The sequence below is a fragment of the Canis lupus genome, chromosome 4 (assembly GCF_011100685.1).
Source record: "Canis lupus familiaris isolate Mischka breed German Shepherd chromosome 4, alternate assembly UU_Cfam_GSD_1.0, whole genome shotgun sequence".
NCBI lineage: Eukaryota > Metazoa > Chordata > Mammalia > Carnivora > Canidae > Canis > Canis lupus.
Window position 1 is genome coordinate 13,477,545 of NC_049225.1, and position 13,571 is coordinate 13,491,115.

A 13,571-nucleotide genomic window follows, 5' to 3' on the forward strand; every position below is an offset into this window, starting at 1 on the left:
GATACATATCAGTAAAAAGCAAAACTCTAATAAAAGAAATCAAAGAAGACCTAAATAAATGGATAGTTCATATTCATAGACCAAGAGTGTATTTGTTATTGTTGTTGTTTTAGAGAGAGAGAACACAAGCAGAGGTAGAGAGGAGGGGCAGAAGGGAGGGAGGGAGAGAGAGAGAGAGAGAGAGAGAGAGAATCCCAAACAGGCTCCATGCCCCACACAGAGGCCAACATGGGACTTGACCCCACAACCCTGAGATCATGATCTAAGCCAAAATCAAGAGTCAGACACATAACTAACTGAGCCACCTAGGCACCCCCATGGACCAGAAGATTTAATATTATTAGGATGTCAAGTCTTCCAATCTAATCTAGAGATCTGACACATTCTCAATCAAAATCCCAGTAAGTTACACCAAAAAAACAAATATTCCAATGTAAAAATGAGTAGAGGAACTAAACAGCCATTTTTCCAGAGAACACATACAGATAGCCAACAGACACATTAAAGGATGCTCAACATCACTAATCATCAGGGAAATGTAAACCAAAACCACAGTGAGATATCACCTTACACCTGTCAGAATGTCTAGTATAAAAAAGACAAAAAATAAGAAGTGTTGGTCAAGATGTGGAGATAAAGGAGCCCTCATGCACCGTGGAGAAAAAGGAGCCCTCATGTACTGTGGCTGAAAATGTAAATCTGTTTAGCCACTGTAAAAAACAGTACAGGGTCAAAAAATTAGAAATACCACACAATCCAGTAATTCCACTACTGGTTATTTATCCAAAGAAAACAAAACCACTAATTTGAAAAGATATATGCACCCCTATGCTTATTGCAGCATTATTTATTATAGCTGAGATATGAAAACAACCCAAGTGTCCACTAACAGATGAATGGATAAAAAAAATATTGTACACACACTTACATACGCATAGGCACAGGAATATTATTCGGCCATTAAAAAGAATGAGATCTCGCCATCCATTTGCAACAACATGGACAGCCCTAGTATGGTATCATGCAAAGTGAAATAGGTCAGATACCATATGATTTCACTTATATGTGGAATCTAAAAAACAAAACATACACATACAAGCAGAAACAAACCCATAATTACAGAGAACAAACTACATGTTGGCAGAGGAGAGGGTGAGAGGGATGGCAAAATGAAGGGGAGTGGCATAGGCTTCCAGTTCTGGAATGAGTAAGTCACAGGGATGAATACAAGGAATAGAGTCAATGGTATATACCACTATAATAGCAATGTATGGTGACAGATGGTAACTACTTGTGGTGAGTTTAGTCTAAGGCATAGAGTTGTCAAATCACTATGTTGTCCTAAAACTAATACTTCAATTGAAAAATAAAGTCCCAGCAAGCTATTTTGTGAATATCAAAAAAATTGGTTCTAAAGTTTATATGGAGAAGCAAAAGATCCAGAAATAACCAGCACAGTATCAAAGGAGTGACCTTACCAACTTGAAGACTTACTATAGTACAGTTACAGTAATCAAGACAAGGTGTTATTGGTATATGAATAGACAAATAGATCATAGGCACAAGGAACAAAACAGAGAACCCAGAAACAGATCCACACAAATATCTCAAATATCTTCAAGTGTTCTTTAACAAAAAAGCAAAACTGATTTAATGGAGAAAGGATGGTCTTTTCAACAAATGGTGTTAGAAAACTGGACATCCATATGCAAAAACATGCATCTAGACACAGACCTTACACCATGCCCCAAAATTAACTCAAAATAGATCACAACCCTAGAAGTGTAAATTCACAAAACACAAATGGATAAAACTTCTAGAAGATTGCATATGAAAAACTCTAGGCCTTATAGGGCATGGTGTTGAGTTTTACATACAATACCAAAGGCATTGTCCATGAAAGAAAAATTTAACTTGGACTCCATTAAAATAAAATAAAAAAATTTCTGCTCTATGAAAGACACTATTAAAAGAATGAGAGAAAAATTTTGCAAAGTACATATCTGATAAAGGGCTTGTATCCAAATTATACAAAGAATTCTTTAAACAATAAGTAAACATCTAATTTAAAAGTAGGGGGGAAATTAAATAAATAAAATAAAAATGGGCAAATGATCTGAACAGGAACTTCACCAAATAAGATATACAGACCCCAAATAAGCATATAAAAAGATGATCAGCATCATATGTCATCAAGGAATTGCAAATTAAAACAATAGGAATACCTGGGTGGCTCAGTGGTTGGGTGCCTGCCTTCGGCTCAGGTTGTGATACCAGGATCCAGGATCTAGTCCCGCATCAGGCTCCCTGTGAGGAGCCTGTTTCTCCCTCTGCCTATGTCTCTGCCTCTCTCTCTCTCAGTCTGTGTCTCTCATGAATAAATAAATAAATCTTAAAAAAAAAAAAAAAAAAGAGGAAACTACCAAATACCTAGTAAAATGGGTAAGAATCCCAAACACTGACAATACTAAATGCTGACAAAGATGTGGTGCAACAGGAGCTCTCATACTGCTGATAGGAATGTAAAATGGTACAATGACTTTAGAAGACAATTAGTAGTTTCTTACAAAGCTAACTATAGTCTTACCATATGATTTAGCAATTATGCTCCATAATACTTATTCAAATAAGTTAAAAACTATGTCTACCCCAAAAAAGCACACATGAGGATTTATAGTAGCTTCACATATAATTGCCAAAACTTAGAAGCCACCAAGATGTACTTCAGTAGGTGAATGGATAAATAAACTGGTGGGCGGCCCCGGTGGTGCAGCGGTTTAGCGCCGCCCTGCAGCCCAGGGTGTGATTCTGGAGACCCGGGATGGAGTCCCACATCAGGCTCCTTGAGTCCCACATCAGGCTCCTTGCATGGAGCCTGCTTCTCCCTCTGCCTGTGTCTCTGCCTCTCTCTCTCTCTCTCTCTCTCTCTCTCTGTGTCTCATGAATAAATAAAATCTTTAAAAAATAAAATAAAATAAACTGGTACATCCAGACAACAGAATATTATTCAGCACTATAAACAAATAAGCTATCAAGCTACAAAAAAAAAAAAAAACCATAGAGGTCACTTAAATGCATATTACTAAGTAAAAGAAGCCAGTCTGAAAGGCTACATACTGCATAATTCCAACTATATGACATTTGGGAAAAGGCAAAACTATAGACAATAGAACAATCAGTGGTTGCCAGGGCACGGGGGAGGGAAAAGGGATCAATAAGTGGAGCACCAGGGATGTGTACTATGATATGCAGTGGAGGACACAGATACTATACATCTGTCAAATCCCACAGAACTATACAACACAAAACCTGAATGCTAATATAATCTATGGGTTTTAGTTAATAATAATGTATCAATACTGTTCATCGATTGCAATGAATGTACCGTGCTAACTAATATAACAGTAAAAACTGTGCGGTTGAAGGAGAAGGTGATATATGGAAAATCTTTGTACTTTCTACTCTATTTTTCTGTAAACCTAAAACTGCTCTAGAAAATAAAGTCTGTTAATGAAAAATATATAATGATCCTTAGAGCAAAGACAGTGTTTTATTTGCCATTGTAAATCCAGTCTCAGCAGGGTCCCCTGGCATGAAGAAGTGTGTCAGTATAAGATACATTAAAGGTAGAATGCATAAAGGCATTCAAGCCCTGAAAACACACACGCACACACATCTGGTGGTGGGAGAGACGGAGATACAGTTCAAAAAGCCTTTACAAAAGGGGTGATATTCAAAGGATGGGCATAAATTACAAGAGACCTTTCCAGGGTAGTTCCAGGTGGGGGAATACACAAAGAGAGAAGGATCTGAACAAAAGCACAGAAACAGGGAGAGGCTGTGTATTTGGATAATAGCAAAAGGGTAAGTTCTGGGGAGTTTTTGTTTGGATTTCCTTCTAAGGCAGAATAAAAGTTACTTTAGATACTAAAATTAAAGCGTGGGCAGCCTGGGTGGCTCAGCAGTTTAGTGCCGCCTCCAGCCAAGGGCGTGATTCTGGAGACCTGGGATCGAGTCCCACATCGGGCTCCCTGCATGGAGCCTGCTTCTCCCTCTGCCTGTGTCTCTGCCTGTCTCTCTCTCTGTGTTTCTCATGAATAAATAAATAAAATATTTTAAAAATAAATAAACAATAAATTAAATTAAAGAGCTATACTGAAAATACAAAATTGATAAAAGAGTAAAAAAAAAAAAGAGAAATCTCACTAAAGTGGAGTCCATAGGCTAGCAGAGGGAACCTGTACCACCCAATGTCAATTACAGGAAGAACTGTCAATTACAGACCCCAACAGAAGAATAGTCAACAAAAAAAGAATAACTAATTATAAGCCCCAAAGGGGAAAGATGCACATTGCATCTCCTACAGGAAACCAACTATAGCAATTCAGCCAATGAGAAACCATCATCACCCGAACTCCTGCTTTTCTCTTCCTTTCGTTTATTAGACTTGTCTATAGTTTGACCATAGCTTGCAAGTCCCAAATTACAATTCTGTTATTCTTAAGTCAAATCATTTTTGCTGTAACATAGTTTTACTTTTAAAGATTTTTTACTTATTTATTTGAGAGAAAGAGAGCACACGCAGAGGGAGAGAAAGAGAATCTCAGGCAGACTCCCCACTGAGTGCAGAGCCTGATGTGGAGCCTTATCTCACAACCCGGCAACCATGACCTGAGCTGAAATCAAGAGACAGATGTTCAACCGACTGAACCACCCAGGCACTCTCCCTGTTTTACTCTTTAAGATTAACAACACTTTATGAAATTTATTCTTAAATTGTAGTTTTTTTTTTATATTTGCAACTCTGTTTGAACATGTATGTTATTTGTTTTCACTAGTTTTTTCTTTCTTTTTCTTTTTTTAATTCAAGCTTTGCAATGGCTTTCAGCCAGAAGATATTAAGGCTCTGATCTGAAGTACAGAGATTTGAAATTTGAGGACAATGTTGATCACATTAGCATGTCTCTATCCCTTAACAAACAACTGTCTCTAGTACCAGAAAAACTAGGAAAATCTATGTACAAATTAAACGAAATCTAGATCAACATTAGGAAATTTACTTCAGATGGTTAGTGAGGAATGTCATGTTTTCCTCTGAAGAAACACACACCATTGCTACATATAATACACATACTCAAATTTTTTGACACCCATTATAAGACATGAATATGACATGAAAATAGCAATCTTTATCAAGAATCATTAATACCATACCCTAAAAAAATTTTATTTTAACACCAAAATCCAAGAAAGCTAGAAAATTTCATACTAAGTATTGAGTTCACTGGGATGCCTGGGTGGCTCAGTGGTTGAGCATCTGCCTTCGGCTTAGGTCGTGATCCCAGGGTCCTGGGATCAAGTTCTACATCGGGCTCCCCGCAGGGAGGGAACCTGCTTCTCCCTCTGTTTATGTCTCTGTCTTTCTGTGTCTGTCATAAATAAATAAACAAATAAACAAACAAATAAACAAACAAATAAATAAATAAAATGTTTTTTAAAAAAGTATTGAGTTCACATTTTGACTAATTTTCTTGCCATCTTTCAAGGAAAATAAAAAAGCGTGAAAAAAGTGAACACGGCAATCTAAGTATAGCTTCTCATAAATAAAGCAAGTATTTGGAGAAACAAACCGCATGGCCAAAGTAAACTACGCGATTAAATATCGCTAAGAAACAAAATGTCAAACATAGTATGGACAATTCCTTGGATCTCTAACCAGGAAAATAAGTCTCAATCTTCCACTCAAGTTAGGAGTAGTCCTCCAGATTCTCTTGCAAGTTCACACTCATCAATCAATATTAAAGAAGAAAAATTTCAGAATGGAGATTTTTATGTTGAATCTCAATTTAGTAACAGATCACACAACTATCATCAGAATCACAAAGTATAGCAGTGTAATGTGAGGCACTGAGCTCCCAGGACAAGTATAAATAAAGAGCAGAGCCCAACAGTAGCGCCTCGCCCAGCTGGTGATTTACAAGGCTGTCAGGTATTAGTGCCCCTGCACTTCAGCCCCTCAGGATCTCTTCTGAAAGTTAGTACTATTTCACTTTTATGTTGATCAACAATGTATAACCACAAAGTAAAACAATGTGGGGTCACTTTTCACCAATCATGTTCATGAAGGTAAAGAAAAAATAATGCTGCACTTGGAGAGAGTTTGGGACGTAGGCACTCATGTACTCCTTCGTGGGATATAAATTGGTATAATCTGTCATCTGAAAGTAGATTTGGCTGTATTCAAAAAGTAAAGGGGACATAAAAATGTCCACATCGTGTGTATACTCCACTTCTGATAACATATTGTAAGCCCAACATAGGTCAGAAGTAGGGGGTTATTGATCTCTCCATCTTTAAGGCAATGAAAAAGGGCCGAGTGTGGCCACAGCCCCCTAGTGCCACCTGCATCAGGGAGCAGCCTGGTCCTTTGACCCCAGGGTGTCGTCATTAAAAAAAGAGGTTCAGAACAGCGTAATTGATATCTCTATATTGAACATGTATTACCTGCTCAGTAAAAACAATACTACATATGATACCTTTAAACACAGCTTACTTATTATAAAAAGAACTTACTATGAACCAAGTACTGACCTTTACAATTTAGTGCTAGCAACAACCCTACGGTGTGTTAATAGTGTTTATTAGTATTTATTACCATTTTCCAGATAAGAAAATTAATATATAAATCAACCAGCTCTAGAGATGAGTATTCAGATTTGTCTGTGCATTGCAAATGTTTTTAAATTTTCTATGTACTAATGCATCAACATCCCCACCAACAGGCCATGAAGACCTGTCCCAGACAACCAGACACGAGTCCCCTTTCCTGTCTATCCTTGACTGTGAACTAGTGATATTCAAATGCACCAGTGAAATCCCCTCCTGTCTCTGGCTTGTGTACTCCACCCTGATTCTCTTGAAGCTCCTGTCATACATGCCGCAGCATGTTTTGCTCTGCCCCAGGGGCCCATGGAGGTAATATATCTTTCACTTTCATGGGCCTCTCTGTGGTATTACTTCATACCCATCCCCAAAAGATCAAAAAAAAAAAAAAAACATTTTTAAGTAACATAATTATTCCATACAACACAATCTGACCTTCGTTATCATTCTACAGAAAATATGGGCAATGAACAGTTTGAAAGAAAGTCACCAAGGGATTGAGAGATTAATATCAAATGAGTGGGATTTACACAACTCTTTGCTTTGGAGGCGAGGAGTTGGGTTTGGTATTTACTTGACTGCATCTCTGATTTTTCAGGAATGAACAACATTTGTTCTTATAATTTAAAACACAAAGAATTTAAACTTTAACTGAAAGCAAAGCAAGAATTAAAAATGACAGGACCCAATGAGGCAAGGACTCTACTTACCTCGAAATAAAAAGGATGAAGCTAGGACTATCTCAATTTAGGGCATGAAAAGAAAATAAGCATTCTTAATCCCACCATCTAAAAACATGATTATGATATCGACATCCAAACAAAAATTCTATATAGCTCCAGCTCAGGCCCAAATATAATTTCTAAACAGTAGGCCTGTGCAAAGAAACCACAAATCTTAATTAGCACTAAGAAAACTTCCACAAGCACAGATACCAACCATTTTAGAGAACTGAGTTCTGTGACTGTGAATAAACACTCCTAAGATCAAATGTACAATAAACAATAGTATAAAAATGCATGCAAATAAAAGATTTCCAAGAGAACAAGGGTTTCTGCTTTTCCTTTAACCTAAATTTTTCTTTCCTTGATTTTGTTTTTGCTTTATTGGATTTTTTAATTATATAGTAGTATATGCTCATTTTAACATATTGAGTGAACAGAAACTTTAATAAATCCCCCTTCCCTCAAAATCTCATCTCCAAGGTAACCAAATCAATCAACAACCTCTGCTCAAATATTATGACTGTCCTTTCCCTTTCTTTTTGTTTTCAAAATTGGATCATGCCACACTCTTAATAAATAATGCACATCCTTCCAGTTTACTATGTGTAGCTCTTATTGTTAAATTACCTTAATGATTCCATATAATAGAGAAACCATAATACATTCAACCAGTCAGTCCCATTAAGATTTAAATTTTGTTTCCAGTGTTGTTGCTTTACAGACATTGCTGTAATAAGTACCCTTGTAAATATGACCTTACATACTTTTTTGTTGTTCTTGTTTTGTTTTTGAGGTTTTAACTTCTATAGCAGAAGTTCCTAAAACTGGGTTGCTAGAGCAAAGGGTAAGAGTGTTTTTATTTTATTTTAATAGATAAATAGTGTACCTAAGTTCTCCTCCTCCTCCCACCAAAAAAGTTGTACAATTGACACTCGAATCAGCACTAGTTAGAAGAGTCATATCCTCAACACTGTAAAGAGGATTTTCTTTTGGCCAATCTAGTAGATAAAATGCTATCAAATAGAAAGTAGTCCTTCTAATTTCTTAAGACTTGTGAATTTAACATCTTTTTACATGTTTATTGGCCAGTAGCTTTTCCTTTTTTTTTTTTTTTTTTGTAGAGAAGGTGACAGAGAAGCATTGAGAATTTTTTTTTTACTTTTGCTGTTTTTTATTGCTCAAAAAAACTTGTTTTTATTTAGCTTTCTGACTCTGTGCTTGTGCCTTCAACATTTTCACAACAATTTTCTGCTCAATAAAAAAAGCACACTTGATCCTGTCACGAACACACTTAGCACATCTGCAACCATCATAGGCCTGTTGATGTGTTTTCTCGTTTTAGACAATCTCATGAGGACTTTAGGTCTTCCAGCATGAACTCCTCAAAGTTGTCCTGGGCATATGCCACATGCAGATTTTGGTGTTTTCCCAACCTTCTTGATATAAAGGTAAATGATTCTATTACCAGGGGTTTGAGACAGCCTATTTTTGTTAAGAGGATATATTGTCGGACAGCCTACAACGGTATGTCAAATGCTGGACCATTCCGAATGTCTATGGACACAGTCCCCAGAAGTCAGAGAGAGAGAATCAAATGTGGGGCTTGATCTCATGACCCTGAGATCATGACCTGAGCCAAAATCAGGGATTTCAGCTGCTATCTATCATAGCAACAAAGATAGATTACCTTTATCTTATCATCAATTGACTATCAATAATCTCTATTTTTAAAAATCACTTTTTAAAAAAGGGTGAACATATGTGGGCCAGAACTGAAACTATTTGTACCTCATTACATGACAAAGGGAGAAAGGTCTCATTAATGACTCAGATTTCTAACTTAAGCAATGATCACAAACAGATAAAAGGCTTCTTCAGGAATCTGTGTACATTAGGTATTTACTCATCCCTCCAGAGTCTTCATCAATTTCTAGGCAAACCTACAGCTTGGAATTAGCACACCGGGAGGTTCTGCAAAATAACATGTACTAGTCTTCACTGAAAGCCTTATCACAGTCTGGATTTTAGAACATGGGAGACTCTTTAAGCAGGTAGAAATCCTAACAATTAAGAGGACACTGTAGAAGCTAAGCGATTTGGCCAAGCACATACACATTGAATAAGAGACTAAACCCAAATTTCCCAATTTAGAGAACAATTCATTACACAACACCTGGAGAATTTCAGGCTAAGTACCATATTTTGAGGGACTCAATGGAGACTTAAGTAAATATCCACACCAATCAAAGCCATGCCATTTCATAGTCAGTAACAGCTCTGCAATCTAACCAGACTTTGCAAAATGCAGCACAGAGCTCCAGAATTTTAATTATCGTGAATGTACCTGTTCTGCTGGACCAACAAACAAAAATAGCAGTTTCCTGGAATTAATTAAAATTGCTGAAAATGTTTTAATGTTTTAATTAAATTTTAATGTTTTAATCAAAAAATTGCCAAAAACTCAGAGACACTAAAGATCTCAACTTCTTAAGAAACCAACTTTAGGGATCCCTGGGTGGCGCAGCGGTTTGGCGCCTGCCTTTGGCCCAGGGCGCGATCCTGGAGACCCGGGATCGAATCCCACATCGGGCTTCCGGGGCATGGAGCCTGCTTCTCCCTCTGCCTATGTCTCTGCCTCTCTCTCTTTCTCTCTCTGTGACTATCATAAATAAATAAAAATTAAAAAAAAAAAAAAAAAGAAACCAACTTTAAAGTAGCAAGTCAACACTGCAATATTACTGGCTATCAGTTACCGCATTTACCTAGATGCTAGGTTTGTTCAATGGAATGCTATCATAATGAAAAGCAGCACACAGAAAAAACCACACCAATATGATCATAGAGCACGAAGCAATTTGAATTAAATAAATTACCTAATCATACAATTTGATCCTTACAACTCTGAGGTGGACAAAGTAAGCATTATCATTAACCCCATTTTGTAGATGAGGAAACTGAATTGCAGGAGAGCTCAAAATTACATTTGTGAATCTCATTTTGACATATCCTAACACTGAGCTTGTTTCCCTTCTATTACCTAGCAATGCCTCCCTCTTCTTGCTATTTTATTTATGTTGTTGAGAGAGAAAAAACAGCATTGAAATCAATTCTTGGTTGTCAACATTTTATTACATGGTACTGCAGACGAAACTCTTACACAAGAACCAGGCCTCTGCATATCACCGGTAAACCTGAAACTCTTGTCTGCACACCATTCACAAGCAGGGGGACACTAGGAGCAGCAAGGATGTCATTCACTTCTCTCCAGCTTCTACACCTATCATTAAAATAATTGGGTGTCCTTCCTGTCTTAGCAGAGTTTGCCTACTGAATACCAGCAACGCCTCCAGCATAGTGACAGATGAACACTTTGAAAGGCTGATAATTTTGAGTCGAATGTTTAACCATTATGACTTTTTTAAACAGGACAGTTGCTAGAAAATTGTACAACATGTGCAAAACATAATTATAATCATTTTACATAACTACCTTTCAGAAGCATCACAAATAGTGAATAGAAAAGCAAGGTAAACTAAAAAGCAACCCATTCAAATTGATGATCAAAGTGGAGGTCAACATGATGCATAGCCAAAAGCCTCAGGCAGGCTCTAGAAGATAGAAAAAGTAAAGGATTCTCCTCTGGAGACTCCAGAAGGAACGAAATCCTCCCAACCCATTTTGGGCTTCTAGACTCCAGAACTACAATATAATAAATCTGCTCTAAGCCACCCTACCCCCACCAGAAAAGAGACTATCATACTTCAAATTTAACTCGGACAACAAATATAACAATAGGAGATATATCTGTCAAGAAAATCACATTTCAACCCTTTAAAAATAATATACATGCAATCTTTTGAATCCATGAAGAATGATAAGGACAGTTTATCATTTTAGAATTAAACATTTAGTATATGATATTCTAATTCTGTTAAAAACTGTACCATATTACACATCGGTCTCTATTATCTAAAATACAAAATTTAAAAGGAACTTATTTTTTAAATCCTACCAAGACTAGCACATTACAAATCTTTATTACAAAAAAAAAGAAGTTGCTCTCTGTGAGAAATTTTACTTGAAACTTCAGAAATCAATCCAAGTTTTATTTCATTTGGAATATCTGTCCCACACAGTGTAATGATAGCAGGGTCACTCTGGTTAAGCCTAGTGGTGACAAAGATCACATAAAAGATATTCAAACTATATCAACATCCTGTTTTCTTTCGATTTTAACTTCACCATTCAGCAGGTTGAGTGAGCCAAACTTAATGGTTCATGGCACATTATCATTATTCTCTTTATCTATTGATTGATTCCTTTTTATCTCCACAGCCTACCCCCCCCCCATAAGCTTGGTCCCACAGGCAGTCATTCTAATGTGCTTAATGAGTACTTTATGAAAGTGTTCTTACAAGATGTGTACTGCGCTATGCTTATGAATTTTTAATTCATATAAACAATATACCTTTCACTCTTACATTTTTCACCAAGCACTCTATTCTTAAGATCCATTCATGTTGCTTTTTGTTTATCTAATCTGTTGCTTCTAATGGCTGCAGACAACCCCATGCTGTGCACTCACAGCTTTCCCTCACCCTCTCCCAAGAGTGGTCACCAAGTTACCTCTCAATCCCCTCCCTACCACTAACACAGCAGTGAAAAACCTGGGACACGTTCTCTTGGGGACCTATGGAAACACATTCCAGTGTCCACCTGTAGGAATGAAATTGCTGGGCATAAGTAGCTAATTTGTTCAAGTAATGCCAGATGCTTTCCAGAACAGCTGCCCCAGTCTCAGCTCCCACCAGCAATACACAAGGCTTCTGATTTATTGCTCCCTTCTCTCATTTGCTTTGCCACTCAGGAACAAGTCCACCTCAGAACGTTGTCTTTCTTTTTCCTAAAATGAGACTATTTACTCCCAACTGCTGGATATGGTTGCTGAGATACCATTTTTTTTAAGATTTTATTTATTTATTAATGAGAGACGCACAGAGAGAGAGAGGCAGAGACACAGGCAGAGGGAGAAGCAGACTCTCTGCAAGAAGACCAACATGGGACCCGATCCCAGGTCTCCAGGATCAGGCCCTGGGCCGAAGGCAGCACTAAACTCCTGAGACACCCAGGCTGCTCGCTGAGATACAAATTTGAAGAAATAAAGTGAAAATCCTTTTAAAAATATAAACAGCTATTTTTGGATATCAGCAATTATTGTTGTGACTTTTGTTCGTGACAATTTCTAATCATCCTGCTCCCCACCCCCAATCCCGTCCTGCCAAATAGGAAGTGGTAATAAGTGAATAAACTTGAAGATTGGAAAATGAAACTTTATCTTAGATACTTAAACATTGAGGGAGACTAAAACAGCATACGTAAAATGCTTTTCTTCTTTATTTACTCATCTATGTATCCATTTAACCAAACATTTTATTCAGGACTATGTATCTAGCACCCCACTAGTACTAAAATACAAAAATTTATATAGCAAATATGCACATCATACATGAGCAAATTTTCCATCTATGCCTTGGATTCTGTAATGTTATTCCTAGATGTGAATACTTCAAAGATGGTAGCTGCTGATATCACAGAATAAGACTGCCTATTTATTGAGCACCTACTATATTAATATGTCATGGATATTTCCTCAACCACTGACAACAATCCTGAAAGATGGATGTTACTCTAGTTCCTCATATAAGGAAACAGACAGAATTAAGTGATTTGCCCAATACAAAAATTAAATGAAAGAGCCAGAAAAGCTCAGCACTTTACTCAAAGTGCACTTTTATTCTTTCCACTCCACCTCATTTCCTCTTAAAAGATGTGTCCAAGGGGCAGCCCAGGTGGCTCAGCAGTTTAGCGCCCCCTTCGGCCCAGGGCATGATCCTGGGGACCTGGGATCAAGTCCCACATCAGGCTCCCTGCATGGAGCCTGCTTCTCCCTCTGCCTCTGTCTGTGCCTCTTTCTCTCTCTGTGTTTCTCATGAATAAATAAATAAAAATCTTAAAAAAAAAAAAACAAAAAAAGATGTGCCCAAAGATATCCTTAGTAGAGGGCAGACTACTGAAGCAGTTTTAAGGATATGAACAAAATACCACAGAAATCACAAAAATGCAGACACAATTCAACTATAAACACTACCATTTGTTTAATATTCATTACAGACCAAGTGCTTT

General features: G+C 37.2%; 1 protein-coding gene and 1 pseudogene across 1 annotated transcript in view; both read right to left on the reverse strand.

The window, feature by feature from the left end:
• Positions 1 to 13,571, reverse strand: part of ANK3 (ankyrin 3) — a 663,391-nt gene that overhangs the window by 641,475 nt on the left and 8,345 nt on the right. The gene's annotated exons all lie outside the window — the stretch shown is intronic.
• On the reverse strand, positions 8,583 to 8,933 carry LOC100683338 (annotated as a pseudogene).